Below are 17,560 nucleotides of genomic sequence, written 5' to 3'. Positions count from 1 at the left end.
CGGAGAACCCGGCGAGCCCTGGCACACGGCGGGTCCCAGCTCCAGGTTCCCAGACGTTGACAACCCGCCCTAAGGCCTTGTAACATTACCATTGTACCCCTAGGGGGTTGGCCTATAAAGCCCCCAGGAGCCCTCATGCATACAAATAGAGAGAAGTAGCAATCAGATCAGTTGAACACACAAACACACATTGGGAGAAGGAGCAACCTAAGCCCTGGCCTGCCTTCCTTCTTCCTCCAAACAACTCTAGGAGCAACTCGGTACTGTTGCAAATCAACCACACTCGACAGGACTAGGGGTGTTATCTCTCCGGAGAGCCCCGAACCTGGGTATGTCTTGCATCCCGCGCTCGCTCATGCCGACCTCGCCTCTGGAGACCACCAGTGCCCTCGAGCCTCCTCCTTTCTTTAGCCATCCCTTGGCATCTGCCGTGCGCCCACACGACAGTTGGCGCCCACCATGGGGCAGCTCGAGGTCCTGGCCGGGAGCATGCTTCAGACGGGGCTCCTCTCCGACTCTGACGAGCCCGTCACGCTGGCGGACGACATCATCGACGCGCTCGCCGCCTCCTTCACCGCGCTGCGCATCTCCGATGCGCCTGTGGCCAACGAGTACCCCAGCGAGGTACTTGACTTTTCTGACTCCCCTCTCTCCCTCGGCAGCAGCACTCCCGCCGGGGTGATGGATCTTCATGTGGAGATTTTCGTCACCGGCATCGACGCCTCTTCCTCGTCGAGCACTGCGAGGAAGGCCACCGAAGCCAAGGCTGCAGCGGATCGGGCCGTCTCGGCCAACCCGTTCTGCGCCACGATGCAGAGCCTTCGCGTCCCCATCGGCACCGACATCGACGCCTCCAACATCAACGAGGCCTGGTCTCGGCTCGACGAGGACCGCCACCGCCTGCTGGACCTGACTGAAACGCTCGCCTCCACGCAGTGTCGCCTGGACTCCGTTCAGCTGGAGCGCAACGCCGCCTACGGCTTCACGCCTACCGTGGCCAAGCCAAGCTGGGTCCCCGATGTGCGGGACCGGGTCGGCGCAATCGGTCGCGCCTTCAGCGCCATCCCGCCCGTCTACGAGACTCCCGTGAAGAACATGCGCGCTGCCCAGGCGACTACAGTCGGCCCGGATCAGCTCGCGGGGGAAGAGCTGAGGGACCGCCTGAAGCGGGTGCACGACCTCCTGGACGCGACCAACATGCAGTAGGACCGCCTCAACAAACTCGCCAAGCCGGCGGGATCCGGCTCCGCCCACGCTGGCGGACCCGACGGTCATCAGAGCACGTCTTCTGGCGGGCCCGGCGCAACCCCGCCCAGATGATCGCCGGCGGCTCAGGTGACGAGCCGGCCCTGGAAGACCGGCGCGGACCCGATCAACCCGGACAGCGCCCAGCTTCTATCGACCCGTCCCCCGCGGCGCGGTTGCCAGCCGGCTCGGCGCACGTGCCATCGATGACACCGACCCCCGCCACCGCCTCGATTGGCTCCCTTTCTCCCTAGAGGTGGAGGAGAGTGGCACCGTTGGACCGGCGTGCTTCGGCCCACGCATCCGGGATGAGCGCTTTTCCAAAGGGTTCACGCTCCCCTGCGGCACCCCCAAGTACAACGACACCATGAAGCCGGAGGACTGGCTCACCGACTACAGTACTGCTATCGGCATCGCAGGAGGCAACCACCGACTCACTGTGCGCTACACACCGCTCATGCTCCAAGGGTCGGCCCGCACCTGGTTGAACAGCCTGCCGATGGGCAGCGTCAACACGTGGGTCGATTTCGAGCAGGCATTCGTCCGCAACTTCACCGGGACCTACCGGCGACACGGCCGCCCCAGCCAGCTCGCCTTGTGCGTGTAGGGGTCGGCGGAGACCGGCCGCGAGTACCTCGCACGCTGGACCAAGTTCCAGAACAGCTGCGAGGGCGTCCACAAAGTCCAAGCAATCCAGTACTTCATCAACGGGTGCGGGGATGGCACCCTCCTCAAGCACAAGCTCCTACGCTCCGAGCCGGCCACCATGGCCACACTCATGGTGACGGCGGATAAGTACGCCAACGCCGACTCCACCATGAAGATCCAGGTGGTGCTGGATGAAGCCGGCAAAGCGAAGCCGGTTTCCCCTCTGAAGCTGGCCGGCGAAGGCAGCCAGCAGCAGCACAACCAGCAGAACAACAAGTGCAAGACCGACCAGTCGGCCCAGCGCTACAACAATCGGCTCGTCGCGGACGCAGAGCAAGCACCCGCGACCGACCCGGCCGCCAAGCGTCGGCAGACCGGCAAGATGACATGGCAGCCTGCCATGAGCTTCGAGGAGATGCTCGATGCCCCCTGCAAGCACCACAGCGATGCAAGGCCGTCCACGCACACGCTTCGACAGTGCGCCATCACCAAGCGCATCATGAGGGGAAACATCACACCTCCTCTGGCCCTGGATCCGGGAGCGGGGCAGCCGCCTCCACTTCCTCCACTGCCCTCGGCTGGTGGCATGATGCGTGATGAGGTCTACCCGGCCCAGAATGCAACCTATGTCGTCTTCACTAGCCTCGGCGACGACAAGCGCAGCGAGCGCCTCCTTTGGTAGGAGGTGAACACCATCATCCCGACCAAGCTGGAGTACATGCACTGGTCGGATCGCCCGGTCACATGGACCCAGGAAGACCACCCGGCTGTCATGCCGAACCCGGGTGGCTACACCCTCATCCTCAGCGGCACCATCATCGCACCTCGGTGCACGTGCAAGTTCTCTCGAGTCCTCATCGATGGCGGCAGCATCATCAACATCCTCTACCGCGACACCATGACCAAGCTCGGCCTCGAGGCCAAAGACTTGGAGTCGACCCGGATGATCTTCCACGACATCGTTCCTGGCCTCTCCTGCTCTCCGATCGGCCGGATCCGGCTCGACTTCCTGTTAGGCGACAACAACCACTTTCGACGCGAGCCAATCTTGTTACAGGTAGTGGACCTGTCCAGCTTGTACCATGCGGTGTTGGGCCGGCCCGCGCTCGCCAAGTTCATGGTGGTCCCCCACTACGCTTACCTGAAGATGAACCTGCCTGGTCCGAAGGGCCTCACCATCACCGGCGACTACCTCAAGTCCCTGGAGTGCGCACGAGACAGCGCCAAGCTGGCCGAGTCGCTGGTCATAGACAAGGACCGGCCCCAGCTCGACCAGATCGTCGCCCTGGCCAACGAGACATCAACCGCGTCGATCCTGGCCGAGGAGCCGGCTGACGAGGCCGCCTTAAAACCCTCCAAGGAGACCAAGAGAGTGAAGCTGAACCCAGAAGACCCCGGCAGCAGCAAGTACGTTGTCGTAAGCACCCGCCTCAACAGCAAATAGGAAGGCGAGCTCGTCGACTTCCTCCATGAGAATCGGGATATTTTTGCATGGACCCCAAAGGACATGCCGGGTATCCCGAGGAAGTATGCCGAGCACAAACTCCATGTCCGCAAGGACGCCAAGCCTGTCCGCCAACCTCTATGATGTTTCTTTGAAGAGAAGAGAAGAACCATCGGTGAAGAGGTCGCCAAGCTTTTGGCGGTTGGCTTCATCATGGAAATGTTCCACCCCGAGTGGCTGGCCAACCCAGTCCTCGTCCTGAAGAAGAAAAATACCTGGCGCATGTCTATCGACTACACCAGCCTGAGCAAGGCTTGTCCCAAGGATCCGTTCGCCCTCCAGAGGATCGACCAAGTCATCGAATCCACCGCCGGGTGTGAGCTCTTGTCCTTCCTGGATGCTTACTCTGGCTATCATTAGATAAAGCTGGACCCATCCAACGCCCTGAAGACGTCCTTCATCATGACCTTTGGGGCGTATTGCTGCATCACCATGTCGTTCGGCCTGAAGAACGCCAGCGCCACCTTCCAGCGATGCATTCAGAAATGCTTGCTACCGCAACTCGGCCGCAACATCCATGTTTATGTGGACGACATCATGGTGAAGACCAAGCAGCACCTCACGCTCCTTGACAACCTGAGGGAAACATTCGCCAACCTACGTGAATACAAGGTCAAGCTCAACCCGGAGAAGTGCGTTTTCGGCGTCCCGGCTGGAAATCTACTCGGCTTCTTCGTCTCGGAGCGCGGCATTGAGGCGAACCCGGAGAAGATCAAGGCCATCTAGCGCATGCGCAAGCCGGCTCGGCTGCGCGGTGTCCAGAAGTTCACCGGGTGCTTGGCCTCGGTCAGCCGGTTTCTCAGCCGGCTGGGCGAGAGGGCCTTGCCCCTGTACAGCTGATGAAGAAGACGACGTTGTTCAAATGGAACGACCAGGCGGACGAGGCTTTCCAGGACCTCAAGCGCATGCTCTCCACCGCACCAATCCTGGCTGCATCGGCCTAGAAGGAGCCGCTGTTGCTTTATATTGCCGCGACCTCGTTGTCTGTTAGCACGGTGATGGTGGTCGAGCGACTAGAGAAGGGCAAGGTCCAAGCCGTCCAGCACCCAGTCACCTACCTGAGCGAGGTGCTCTCCGCCTCCAAGCAGAACTACCAGCACTACCAGAAGATGTGTTATGGCATGTACTTCACCGCCAAGAAATTGAGGCAGTACTTCTAAGAGCATGTTGTCACCATGGTCAGCACTGCCCCCCTCGGCGAGATCATCGGGTGCCGGGATGCTTCTGGCCGGGTTGCCAAGTGGGCACTCGAGCTAGCCGGCCACACCATCCTGTACGAGCCCCGCACCACGATCAAGTCCCAAGCCCTGGCTGACTTCCTCGTCAACTGGACCGAGACCCAGTACCTGCCGCCACCGACGGACTCGACGCACTGGCACATGCACTTCGATGGCTCCAAGATGCGTCTCGGCCTAGGGGTCGGCATTGTGCTGTCCTCCCCGAAGGGTGACCAGCTTCGTTACGCACTCCAGATCCACTTCACCGCCTCCAACAACCTCGCCGAGTACGAAGCCCTTGTGCACGGCCTCCGGCTTGCCAAGGAACTTGGCATCCAGTGCATCCTGTGCTACGGCGACTCGGATCTGGTGGTGCAGCAGTGCTCCGGCGAATGGGACACCCGTGACCCCAACATGGCAAGCTACTGCTTCCTCGTCCAGAAGCTATCCGGATTCTTGCGGGCTGCGAATTCCTCCACGTCCCGCGCGCATAAAATAAGGCGGCCGACACACTCGCCAAGATCGCCTCGTCCCGGCAGACCATCCCGCCCGACGTCTCCTCGAGCACCTGCACAAGCCGTCTGTCAAGCCGTCTCCGGACTCCGATTCCATCTACGTTCCAGACAACCAGGCCGCACCTAAACCCGGCCCCAGGACTGCTGAACCCGGCCCGGGGACTGCTAAACCCGGCCCAGGGACTGCCGAACCCGGCCCAAGAGCTGAAGCCGTTGACCCGTCCGCCGCCGTCCCCGACCCGGGGGCTGCTCAACCCGGCTCGGGGGCTACCGCTCCATAACCCGCCCTGGTGGCCGTCTTCGCCGTGGTAACAACCCCATCTTGGGCCCTTCCCATCTCGAAGTTCCTGGAAAACAGGGTCCTCCCCATGGACAAGACCGAAGCCTGGCAAGTGCAACGCCGGGCGTCCACCTATAGCATCATCAACAAGGAGCTCGTCAAGCACAGCTCCACCGGCATGTGCCAATGCTGCGTCGAACAGGACCAAGGCATTGAGATCCTCCTTGACATACACCAGGGCAAGTGCGGGCACCATGCCGCCTCGCGGTCCCTGGTGGCCAAGGCCTTCCGCCATGGTTTCTACTAGCCTACGGCCCTCCAAGACGCCGAGTCGCTCGTTCTCAAGTGTGAGGGATGCCAGCGCTTCAACAAGCGCAGCCACCAGCCAGCGTCAGCACTCCGGACCATCCCGATTGCCTGGCCCTTCATGGTCTGGGGACTCGACATGGTGGGGCCCTTCAAGACCGTCTGAGGCGGCATGACACATTTTCTGGTGGCAGTGGACAACTTCACCAAGTGGATCGAAGTACGGCCAATCAAGAAGCTAGACGGGTCGATGGCCGTCCGGTTCGTCAAAGACATCGCGGTGTGTTACAACATGCCAAACAGCATCATCACGGACAATGGCACCAACTTCGCCAAAGGCGCGCTCATGCAATACTTTTCCATCTCCGGCATCCGCCTCGACCTGGCTTCCATTGCACACCTGCAATCCAACAGGAAGGTCGAGCGGGCCAACGGCCTCATCCTATCCGGCATCAACCCGCGGCTCGTCGAGCCGCTTATCCGCTCACCCGGCAGCTGGCTCGGCGAGTTGCCGGCCTCATCCTATCACCATGCCAAACCAGTCGACCGGGTTCACCCCGTTCTTCCTCGTTTATGGAGTCGAAGCCGTCATCCCGACCGACGTCGAGTTCGACTCGCCGCATGTCGCGATGTACACTAAAGCCGAAGCCAAATAAGCCTGTGAAGACGGCGTCGACCTGCACGAAGAAGCGCGCCTCCTGGCGCTCAGCCATTCAGCCATCTACCAGCAAGGCCTGAGGCACTACCACAGCAAGAAGATCAAGCCCCTCGCATTCCGCGAGGGAGACCTCATCCTTGGACTCGCCCAAGAGCAAACCGGTCAGCACAAGTTGTCCCCTCCATGGGAGGGCCCGTTCATCGTCAGCAAGGCCTTGTGCGACCGCAACGCCTATTACCTCATCGATGCCCGCAAGTCAAACAATCGCAAGAGAGACACCACCGGCGAAGAAACAACCCGGTCGTGGAACGCGGAACTCCTCTGCCCGTTTTATAGTTAGTTGTATGCACGTATGTATCGCTGCCTTTTGTAATCGCATGAAAACTACGGAGTCCCAGAACGACGCTCTGGGGCTGCCCCTTTCCAACCAAGCTAATGTGTCTCCTACATTTGTGCATCACTTTCCTCTTAAACCCGACCACCGGTCCGACTCGCTCGACCCGGGGGCTCGGGGGCTGGCCAGCTTGGTTGCCACCCGCCGCCTTCCTTGGTGGTTCCTGACGCGTTAAGGATGCCGCGGCCCCCCACTTCGCCCTAGGCCACAGAACCGGCTTCGGCTGTCGGCTGGTAAGCACAACGGGCCAAAGCACCAGCATGCCTCAAACACTAAGTCAAGGACCGCAGGGTCACCCAACCTGGCCCTCCACTTTAAGTGGCCGCACGACCGGCTGCTCGCCAACCGGCTTCACTGGATTGCCGCCAGCCGGCCCAGTGGGTGTTTTGCTCGCACTCAATGTTTTGAAAGCCTAAGTACCGCACAGTCCTCTCAAAGCCCGAACTCCTTGTCACGGACTGAAGCCTCGGCCATCAGACTCACAAGAGGGAGGTCCAAGAGGGGAAGGTCGCAAGAAAACGACTCAAAAAACGAAAAGCAAAAGCACAGGCATCCACGACATATACACATCAAAATTTTAAAGACAGGCCCAAGGCCAGAGTTCGTTACACCCGAATACCCCCAGTGGGTGGGTGGACCTGCTACCTAACAGAAATTTTTACTAAGATATAGCAGGGCAGCCTCAGGCATCTCCAGCGCCGGGTCACGCAGCTGACGGCTCCCCCTCGGTGGCCTCCGGGTCCGCCGAGGCGCTGGTGTCTTCCTTCTCGGCGAACGCATCGCGGTAGACGTCCGTCTCCTTAGAGCTACCCTCCGGGTCATGTAGAAACAGGCCGTACTCATCGCCAGACACGACTCCGCCATCCTCCGCCCGCTCCGGATGGAACTTGTCATGGAAGGCGAACTCGGCAATGTAGCTAGCTCGGGCAGCGATTCGTCCGGCCTGCGCCCACAGCTGGTCCTTCGAGCCGGCTCACTGGCCCATGAACGCCTCCAGTTGCAGGTCTGGATGCCAGGACACCACAAACCTGAGCTCCATCTCCGCACCGGCATGAGCGGTGAAAATGCGCCAATCGTGGAGCCGGTCCGGCCCCATCTCCAACCACCGCGCCAGCCGCATGAAGCTATTCGGCGCGAGGGAGCCCGGCCACAGGGCTGCCGTCATCGCCATGCCAGCCTCAGAGAGCCACCCCATCTGCTCGCTCAAGACTCGTAGACGAGCCTCGTCGGTGGTCACGATCTCCAGGAAGGTCCAAGCCACCTGTGGGTTGGTCCCGGACCCAACGACTCCCAGCGGGTCACGCTAAAAGCGGACGGCTTCCTCCGCCAGCTGGCGCGTCTCTGGGAAGGCCCCTGCCAGGAAGCAAAGCAAGTCAGAAAAAATCACCAAGGACAAGAAGCCGGGATCCCAACGCGGCAGAAACCAAGAAAATCACTTACTGGAGAAGGACTCTTCCAGGTGCTGCGCTTCGAGCAACGTACCGCGCCGCTCCCGGGCAATGGTGCGGTCACGCTCTTGGAGCATCTTCTCCAAGTCGGCCACCTTGGCAAGGGCCGCCTTCAACTCGGCGTCCTTGGCCTCGGTCGCCTTCTCAGACGCCTCACGGCGGCGGGCCTCCCCTTGACGGGGCTCCTCCACCGCGGCCACCAGCCTCTTCAGGCGCTCCACCTCGGCCTAGAGCTGGCCCTTGTCGTCGACCAGCTTGCCGTGTTGCTGTCCTACCTCGACAAGGGCCCGCTGTGCCTCCACAACCTTGGCGGCTTTCGCCTTGAGGCGCTCCACCTCGGCCTGAAGACGACTCTTGTCGCCCGCCAGCTGCTCCTGCAGCCGGCTGGCTTCATCGAGCGCCTGCCGGGCTCCCGTCACCTCCGCCTTCGCCTTCACCACCTCGGCCTCAAGCCAGAAGGCATTGGCAACGAGCCGGTCATAGTGGAGACCAGCCCGAAACAGCCGGGTCTTCCGAGAGAGCATCTCGACTGCAAAAAGAAGATTCAGAAACAAAGGACCAATTTAAGATTCGACCCAACTACTACGCAGTTGGCCCGAATCTCGGGGGCTACACCAAGTGGGTGCGCTAGCGCACCCCCACTAAAAGGGAGCACACAAGAAAAATACCTGCGGCGACGCGGAGCTCCTCCTCCTTGGCGGCAAGCTGCTCCTTGAGCTGCTAATACTTGCCTAGGAGCCGGTTGAAGGCGCTGACCCGGTAGGAATCCAGTTGCTGCAAAAAGTGACGGTCAGCAAAAGACAACAGTATAAGATTCGACCCAACTACTACGTAGTTGGCCCGAATCTCGGGGGCTACACCCAGTGGGTGCGCTAGCGCGGCCCCACAAAGAAGAATCCATAGAAAAGAAAAAGCAGAAGACAAGGAAAGAACTTACAAGCACGGCGCACTCCAGCTCCCGCGTCTGCTCCACCTCGGCCGGGGCGAAGGCCTGGATCCGGTCCGTCTGCCTTCGCAGGCGTCGGCTGACGACATCCATCTCTGCCTCCTAGGTATGGGGACCGAAGAAGACCTCGCCGGTCCAGCCCCGTGCCGGCAGCAACCCGGCGGGCCGGTGCCCCCTGGCCTGAGTGCCAGGGCGTGCTCACCGCTGGCCGCTCCCCTGCGGCCGGCGTCTCCTCCGACGCCACCACCAGCTCAACATACGAGGTGGCCTGCGGCGCCACCATTAGTTGTGCCTCGCTCGTTGACGCCTGGGGCATCCCCTGTAGCGCCATCCGCAGCGCCTCCTCCAAGACGGCATCGCCGCCGCCTCCGTCAACCCTCGCCCGCTCGACCGCATCGGTCCGTGGAGGGGTGTCGTCCACATCCACACGGCCTCCTCGACTGCGCTCCCCCTCTGACGACGGCTCGAAGACCGTTGCCGCCACCACCGTCCCCGTCGGCATCTCCGGCCACGCCGGTTCCTCGCTGGCTCACGCCCACACTGCCGCGGCGTTGACCCAGGACTGGGCCGCCGCCGCCTCCAGCTCTGCCTCGGCCCTGTTCCGGTCCTGCCAGGCCAAGCCTACGGTATCGGCCGGGTACAGGCCAAGATCCGGATCCACCGGCTCCTCGTCCTCGTCCCGGCCGCCCAACGGAGCCAGACCGGCTCCTCCGGAACACGACGCCCTCGATGGACATGGCGTCCGCCGCCGCCCGCGCCAGCGAGTTCGGCGACCTGAAATTCAAAACGAAGTAAACACATAAGAACCAAGCAGAGCCGCTCGGCCACTCGGATGCAAGTAAGAAAGGAACTGACCCTGACAACACCAGAATAGCAGGCCTCGCCGGCCTCTCCTGCGGAGCGCTGCGCCTCCTCTTGGCAGGCAGTTTTGCGCCCCCGGTCGGGTTTGCCGCGCGCTTCACGACCGGGGCCTGCGGCGCGACGTTATCCTTCCTGTGCGGTCGGCTCGCTGCCGGCGCCCCCCGCGACGACCCGGCATCGCCCGCGCCGCCGCTTCCTCCACCCAGTGCCACTACATCAATGGCCCGCATCAGTGTCGCCCGTGCCACCTCGCGCCCGGCAACTCAAGAAATACGGAAGACAAAGCTTACCCGAACAACGCTCTGTGCCGGTGTTGGTGATCGCTTCCTCCCCTCCGTCGTGGGCCATGGGCTCCTCCGACTCGGCCTGCACCACCTGCATTAGCGCCCGGGCGTAAGGATGCCGGATGGCATTCAGAAGCACCTCCCACGTCGCGTCGGGACGAATAAGAAGATGGGCGGCAGCAAAGTACGAAGACCAAGGACTCACCATGGGTGCCGGGTTCGCGTGGTTGTACGGCGGCTTCCCGAACTCCCAGTCGTCCTGCAGCCAGGCCTAGGAGATGTCGTTGACCCGGCGCGTGACCTAGTCCGCCCCCAGGCGCATGACCGACATGCGATTGGGGTCCTGGAGGCCGTTCATCTGACCGATGAGGCAGTTGCGCCGCTGCTGCGGCAGCACCCGGCAGATGATGAAGGCGGCGATAAGGTCGGTGCCGGTGAGCCTCTCCCGCGCCTTCATCTCCGGCACCCGCTGGTAGAGGTTGAGCACCTCCTGCGACGGGTGCTTGGGGTAATAACCCCAGTTCTGCTTCACCCGCGGCGGCGCGTTGATGAATTGCGGCAAGTTGATGCGGTCCGCGCCGAGATTGCGGATGTAGAAGAAGGAGTACTGCCATTTCTTGGCAAAATCCTCCATCGACATCTTAGGGCAATCAGCACCTGACCGCTTCGAGATGACGGCGGCGCCGTAGTCGGACATCTCCCCGGCCCTCGTCCCCTGCTGCTTCAAGGAGAAGAAGCGCACCCAGAGGTCGATCGAAGGCTCGACCCCGAGGTACCCCTCGCAGAGGGTGTCCAAGCCCGAAAGCTGCACGATGGTGTTGGCGCCAAGATGATGGGGCTGGAGCCCGAAGAACTCCAGAAAGTCACGAAAGAAGGTGCTCATGGGAAGGCCGAATCCATGCTTGAAGTGCGGGAAAAATACCACACGCTCCGTGCCCTCGGGCCACGGCTCCCGCTTTCCCTGCGGCAAGCGCGCGGCAACCTCCGTCTCCCCCTGCAAGCGCCTGGTGGTGCGGAGATAAGCGATGTCGTCCAGAGTGACGGTCGAGCCCACCCACGATCCCAATGGCAGCGCCATCGATGAAGATGAAGAAGAAAGAAGGAACAAGAGTGACGATAAAGCTCTGCTCGAAACGGCGGGCATCGCAGCGCGGCGGTCGCGAGAAGCAGAGAGAGGATGAAGAGGCGGGGGAGCATGAGTGAGAATGATTTCCGCCACCCCCCTCGCCCCAATTTATAAGCCACAATTCGAAACATGGGGAAGTAGGATCGTTTGCGCTCGCCCTTCCCACTTCCCCGCAATAAGTGCGCACGTACGTACGCAATAACTTCCTGGAGAATGGCAACCGACTCGCGGACACCGCAATAAATCCATGCGCGTGGGTCAAGGGCGCGCGGCGGCGGGCCCAGCGCGTCGCCCTATCCCGTCACGTGCGTGGCCTGTTAGGCCCCTCCGGCTTCCAGGCACCACATGGCGCCCGCGCAAAGCTCAAGGGATTGCCTCAAGATTCGACGGACCCTCTGGTTTCCCGCCACTGTTGGGATACTACGATCTGATTTCCAGAAATCGGCACACAGTGGGTGTTGCTGGACCTGGCGGTCAAAAAAATTGCCTCCTCAAGGGGGGAAACTGCGAAGGCCCTCCCATCTGAAGACGGTGGACCTTCACAGCTTCGGGGACTACTGTCAGGGGGATGAAACTCGGGCAGGCAACGGAACCTGGATCCTTTTGCAAAAACAACAGGGCTAGCATCGCCCCTCAAGCCGGCTTGCGCTTGGCCCGGTCGCTCGACCCGGCCAAGCCCCTCGACCCGTCCAAGCTATCCAACTCGGCCGTACTCCTCAACTCGGCCCCAACGACCAGCTCAAGGCGGTCGAACCCGGCACACCAAGACTTCCCCAACAAGCCAGCTCCGCCCTTGGCGTGTTCCTCAACCCAGCCACGGGTTAGCTCCCATCCCATCCAAGCCGTATGATGGGACAAGTCTCCATCTACCGATGACCGAGGCAATAGTGCCCCGCCCATGCCACCGGTCAGCCGAGGCGTGGCAACAGTGCCCCTTACCTACCCGCTGACCAGGGCCGACGTGGCAACAGTGCACCCCTCGTCACTGCTGACGCCAGCAAGCGGCAACCTGATGGAGCACCACTGTACCCGACTCAACCCGGCCACTCCCTGACGACCGACAAGACGGCGGACAGTACCCCTAGGCATGCGGGGCCCGTGCCCGGAGAACCCGACGAGCCCTAGCACCCAACGGGTCCCAGCTCCGGGTTCCCAGACGCTGACAACCCGGCCCTACGGACTTGTAAAATTACCATTGTACCCCTGGGGGGTTGGCCTATAAAACCCCCCAAGAGCCCTCATGCATACAGATAGAGATAAGTAGCGATCAGATCAGTTGAACACACAAACACACGTTGGGAGAAGGAGCAGCCTAAGCCCTGGCATGCCTTCCTTCTTCCTCCAAACAGCTCTAGGAGCAACTCTGTACTGTTGCAAATCAACCACACTCGGCAGGACTAGGGGTGTTATCTCTCTGGAGAGCCCCAAACCTGGGTATGTCTTGCGTCCCGCGCTCGCTCATGCCGACCTCGCCTATGGAGCCCACCAGTGCCCTCGAGCCTCATCCTCTCTTTAGCCATCCCTTGGCATCTACCGTGCGCCCACCACGACAAGCCTTCCCCCAGTTGCTTACCACTCAAATCATCTTTCCACCATAGCCAAATCTGTGAGAGAGAGTTGAGTGTTCGGGAGACTACCATTTGAAGCACAAGAGCAAGGAGTTCATCATCAACACACCATCTATTACCTTTTGGAGAGTGGTGTCTCCTAGATTGGTTAGGTGTCACTTGGGAGCCTCCATCAAGATTGTGGAGTTGAACCAAGGAGTTTGTAAGGGCAAGGAGATTGCCTACTTCGTGAAGATCTACCCAAGTGAGGCAAGTCCTTTGTGGGCAATGGTCATGGTGGGATAGACAAGGTTGCTTCTTCGTGGACCCTTCGTGGGTGGAGCCCTTCGTGGACTCGCGCAACCGTTACCCTTCGTGGGTTGAAGTCTCCATCAACGTGGATGTACGATAGCACCACCTATCGGAACCATGCCAAAAATCTTCGTGTCTACATTGTGTTTGCCTTCTCCAAACCCTTCCCTTTTACCTTCATATGCAATGTTTTACTTTTCACTGCTACACTCTTAGAATTGCATGTGTAGGTTGATTGCTTGACTTGTGCTACGTTGCTAAAATCTGCCAAGACTTAAAATTGGGGAAATGCTAGATTTCTATTTGGCCAAGTAGTCTAATCACCCCCCCCCCCCCCTCTAGACCTACTTTCAATCCTACATGGAGGCATCGCTACATTGTTATCGCACCCCTCCCGCATGGACCTGATGCGTCAATTTGGCCGCAATCGATCCAAAAGAAACTGGACAAATCAACTGTGAATCATTCACATTGTTTCTGTGTACGCGATCTGGATGTTATCGATACCAACTGTTCATCCAACAATTCTATATTGTACGGCAAAGTTCCACTATGGATGATTATTTTGATAAGTTTGAACTTCTAATAAATCATTTGAGCCCATATTCAGATGCAATTCAACCACACTACTTTCTTACTCGTTTTGTGGAGGGATTGTGGGCAGACATATGGGCGGGGTACTCATTCAACGTCTTCACATGCGCAGTGGCATTGCTTCCTAAGGAGGTGGATGATGGTGCCTATGGTGATCTTCCCCGACAACACTTACCATGGGCCGCGTGACGCACTAGCTAAGGTGGGCACACATCTACCATTGCCTCCACCGCTGACGCGCCTCACCGCACCATCAGTTGTGACGAATCGACGCAGTGCCGAGGGCGCGCGGGGCGAATCAACCAAACTCACTATGTTGCTGCACTACCTGTGCACCCGTGGCTATGCTTCAAGTGTGGCGAATGATAGAGGGGTGACCATGTTTGCCCTATGTCAGTTGAGCTGCATGTCATGGTGGAGATCTTGGAGTTGTTTGGCATGACATGGTCTTTGACATGCCGGCGACACCAGACAAGGATACAGTTGATGCAGTCAGGCGATATCTCGCTCGGCTATCTATGAGGAAGTTGCGCCCAAGGCTTTCCAGTTGCGCGTGTGGATTCAAGGCCAATAGGTACTGATACTGATTGATTCCGGCAGCTCAACTTCCTTCTTCAACCAGCAGTTGGCCAACTACATCAACGACGTCCAACCTCTCCAGAGGGCATACATGGTGCATCTGGTGGGCGGCGGCGAACTCATTTGCTCATCCGTTGTCCCACAATGCATCTGATGCTCGCAAGGACATGAATTCGCCACCGACATGAAAGTGCCCACACTCGACACCTGCGATGCAATAGAGGTACGTGTTCATGAATAAAGTTATTCCAGTTTTTGTGGTGACGCCATGGAGCCATAGAGGTACGTGTCCCTGCGTATCTGATTATATGGAACCCATGAGTTTATGTGTCATGTTACTTTGTTAGTTTAATTATTTCTGAGTTGGAATTTTTTCCTCGATGTTATGATGAAGATTTTATGGTTCAACGGCCTACACTTCCAGGGGGTCATCCTCGGCCCAAGTACATTCATCGTTGACGGCCTTCCATCATTTTAGAAGGGCGACTCAAGGAGCTCTCAAAAACCTTTATTGGTAAATTAACTTCATGCAAATGAATGAATGACAATATCGATGCTCGAGCCTAACTGTAGTATGAAGTCTTGTTAGTTTTTCGTCATACAGACTAATGCTCTCTCTAAGTTTCTTTTTTTGTAATTCTTAGTTGTGGGGGTTAGTAAATTCTGGATCATGGATCCAAAGCAATGTACCTATAATGATTGAGAGTATTGATATTTCTTTGTACAAGAAACGTCACAGCTCCTACTTGGTGTGTATGTCGCTATATAGTGATCCTCATCTTTTTCTTTGATTCTTCTTCTGTTTTTTCTTTCTTTTTTCTTTTTTCCATTTTCCCCTCTTTTTTCCTTCCCTTTTTATTTTCATTTTTTCTTTTTTCTTTGAATATTTTCTGAATCGTGAATATTTTTTGGATTTATGAACATTATATTGAACCGTGAACATATTTCACAAATTTTCTAACATTTTTTTGGTACTCATTTTACAAATTCGTGATTTTTCAAAATTGTGAACATTTTTTTGAAACTCATAAACCTTTTTTGAGTTGGCAAACATTTTTTAATCTACGAACATTTTCTTAAAATTTACAATCATTTATGTTTTGATTTGACAGACAGTTTTCGAAATGCACAAACATTTTTAATCAGTAATTTTTTTGATCCGACGATTTTTTTGAAATTTGAGTTTTTTCTGAAATTCAAAAAAATTGTGATTTTTAAAATTTATGAATATTTTTTGAATTCATTAATATTTTTTCACATTCACGAACATGATTTGGATACGCAAACATGCTTTCAAAATCTTGAAAATCTTTTGATTTCCCTTACGATTTAAAAAAATCATGACCATTTTTGAATATGTGAACATTTTTTGAATCGACAGACATTTTGTTATTTTGAACATTTTTCAAAATCATATACATTTTTCACGAGCTTTTCATGATTTCTCGAACTATTTTTTTTTCAAAATTGCAATTTTTTCAAAAAGCACGACTAGTGGTTGCTTACTGAGAAGGTTAGGGAAAATTTTCCCAAACCCAAGGTGCAAATAGGACTAACTAAAGGCGACCGTCGGCTTGTCTGAACAAGAAGGGAACGCCGGGACGAGGCAGATACCTGTGACTTGCTGCTCCTGCAAGGATGGACATAAATTTCTAACTATCGCAAATTGACTTGTACCCATCGCCGTGCTGCTGGCGTGCTGCTGGCATTACCGGCGACGGGGGGATGCAACGCTAGGCCGGGTTCGACCACTACGTGATGGCGCTGCAGTGGCCGGGGCCCGTCTGTGGCCAGACCAACCACTGCTGCAGCTCCAACAGCTGCCGCCGGTCGGTGCCCACTCGCTTCTCTTACTGCCTTTACTAATGCAATGTACCTTCCTTGAGAATTTTCCCTCATTTGACTTTCTCCCTTGGCATGCGTTCTACAGATCGAACCCTCTCAACTGATTCACCATCCGCAAGTACACAATCCTCCGAGTAATTTTGCGATGATGATGAAAGCGCAGCCACCAATTTGTCTTGTTGTTACTCCACTGTGCCCATCCTGAAACGCCGCCAGTCTCTGAGTTATGTTTCGAGTTTGAAATAAGTTCAGTATCAAATCACATATGAAGATACGCACAAGAAAAAAAAATTGCACGTTTGTGCCAGTAGATACCGAGAATTTAGACATCATCCAATTCCATTTCCTTTGTTGGCGACCGACAGATGGGCTTTGGCCGCGGCAGCTACGTCTACAGTGGGTGGTGTGGTGACCATCGTGCTGCAGACCAAGGGTACAGTAGCAGCAGAACAAATGCATACAGTTGTGTTGTTCCTGACGCGTGTTGCAGCGACTCATGCAACGTGTAGCTACCACTAAGCTAGTAGTGCAGATCATTGCTTGGTTTGCCATGCCAATGAATCCATCTGCACAACATACGCAGAGTTTGTAGGAACAAATTAACACATCTTCTTTGCAAACCCTTTGCTTTGCCTTAAACACTAAACTTTTAACTTAGATTTGGTTGGGGTGCGCCGTGCCAGGGCAGCAGTGCAACGCCCAGACGACGTATATGGACCACAGTAGCAAGCTACTGTGGGGAGCCCACACGCATAAAAAATAAATTTAATATTATTGTGGACACAATCCTTCATGTAGTTTCGTGTCGACAATGAAAATTTATGCGCGAATATGTCTTGCTATTACTCCACTCCACATGAGGACGGGGCATCGACCCGTTGGCTAAGCAGCTGGGGTTGCTTCCAGCCCATCCGAATTCAAATCCTGACTCGGACGCACGGTGCTCGCGGAGTTTCTCTTATAAAAGAATGCCAACGAGGGTTAGCTCTTGGGTTGGTTTCATTTTTGTATTACTCCACTCCACACATCCTGAAACGCTTTCCATCTCCGAGTTATGTTTTGAGTTCAGAAACAAGGTTCAGAACCAAATCACGTGACGACATGCAGAAGAAAAAAGCAAAGTTGCATATTTGTGCCAGTCAGACACCGAGAATTTAGACATCATCGAATTCCATTTTTGTAGAATTTGTTTCAAAAAGTCTGTAAAGTCTGAATTTAGAGATGCAGAAGAAAAAAAAAGTTGCATGTTTG

The 17,560-nt window shown here is 56.8% G+C and overlaps 1 pseudogene; it reads right to left on the bottom strand.

The window, feature by feature from the left end:
* Nucleotides 1–16,973: 16,973 nt before the first annotated feature.
* LOC123163281 (uncharacterized) lies at nt 16,974–17,132 on the bottom strand (annotated as a pseudogene).
* Nucleotides 17,133–17,560: the final 428 nt, after the last annotated feature.

The sequence above is a fragment of the Triticum aestivum genome, chromosome 7B (assembly GCF_018294505.1).
Source record: "Triticum aestivum cultivar Chinese Spring chromosome 7B, IWGSC CS RefSeq v2.1, whole genome shotgun sequence".
NCBI lineage: Eukaryota > Viridiplantae > Streptophyta > Magnoliopsida > Poales > Poaceae > Triticum > Triticum aestivum.
This window is presented reverse-complemented; position numbering and strand designations above follow the sequence as displayed.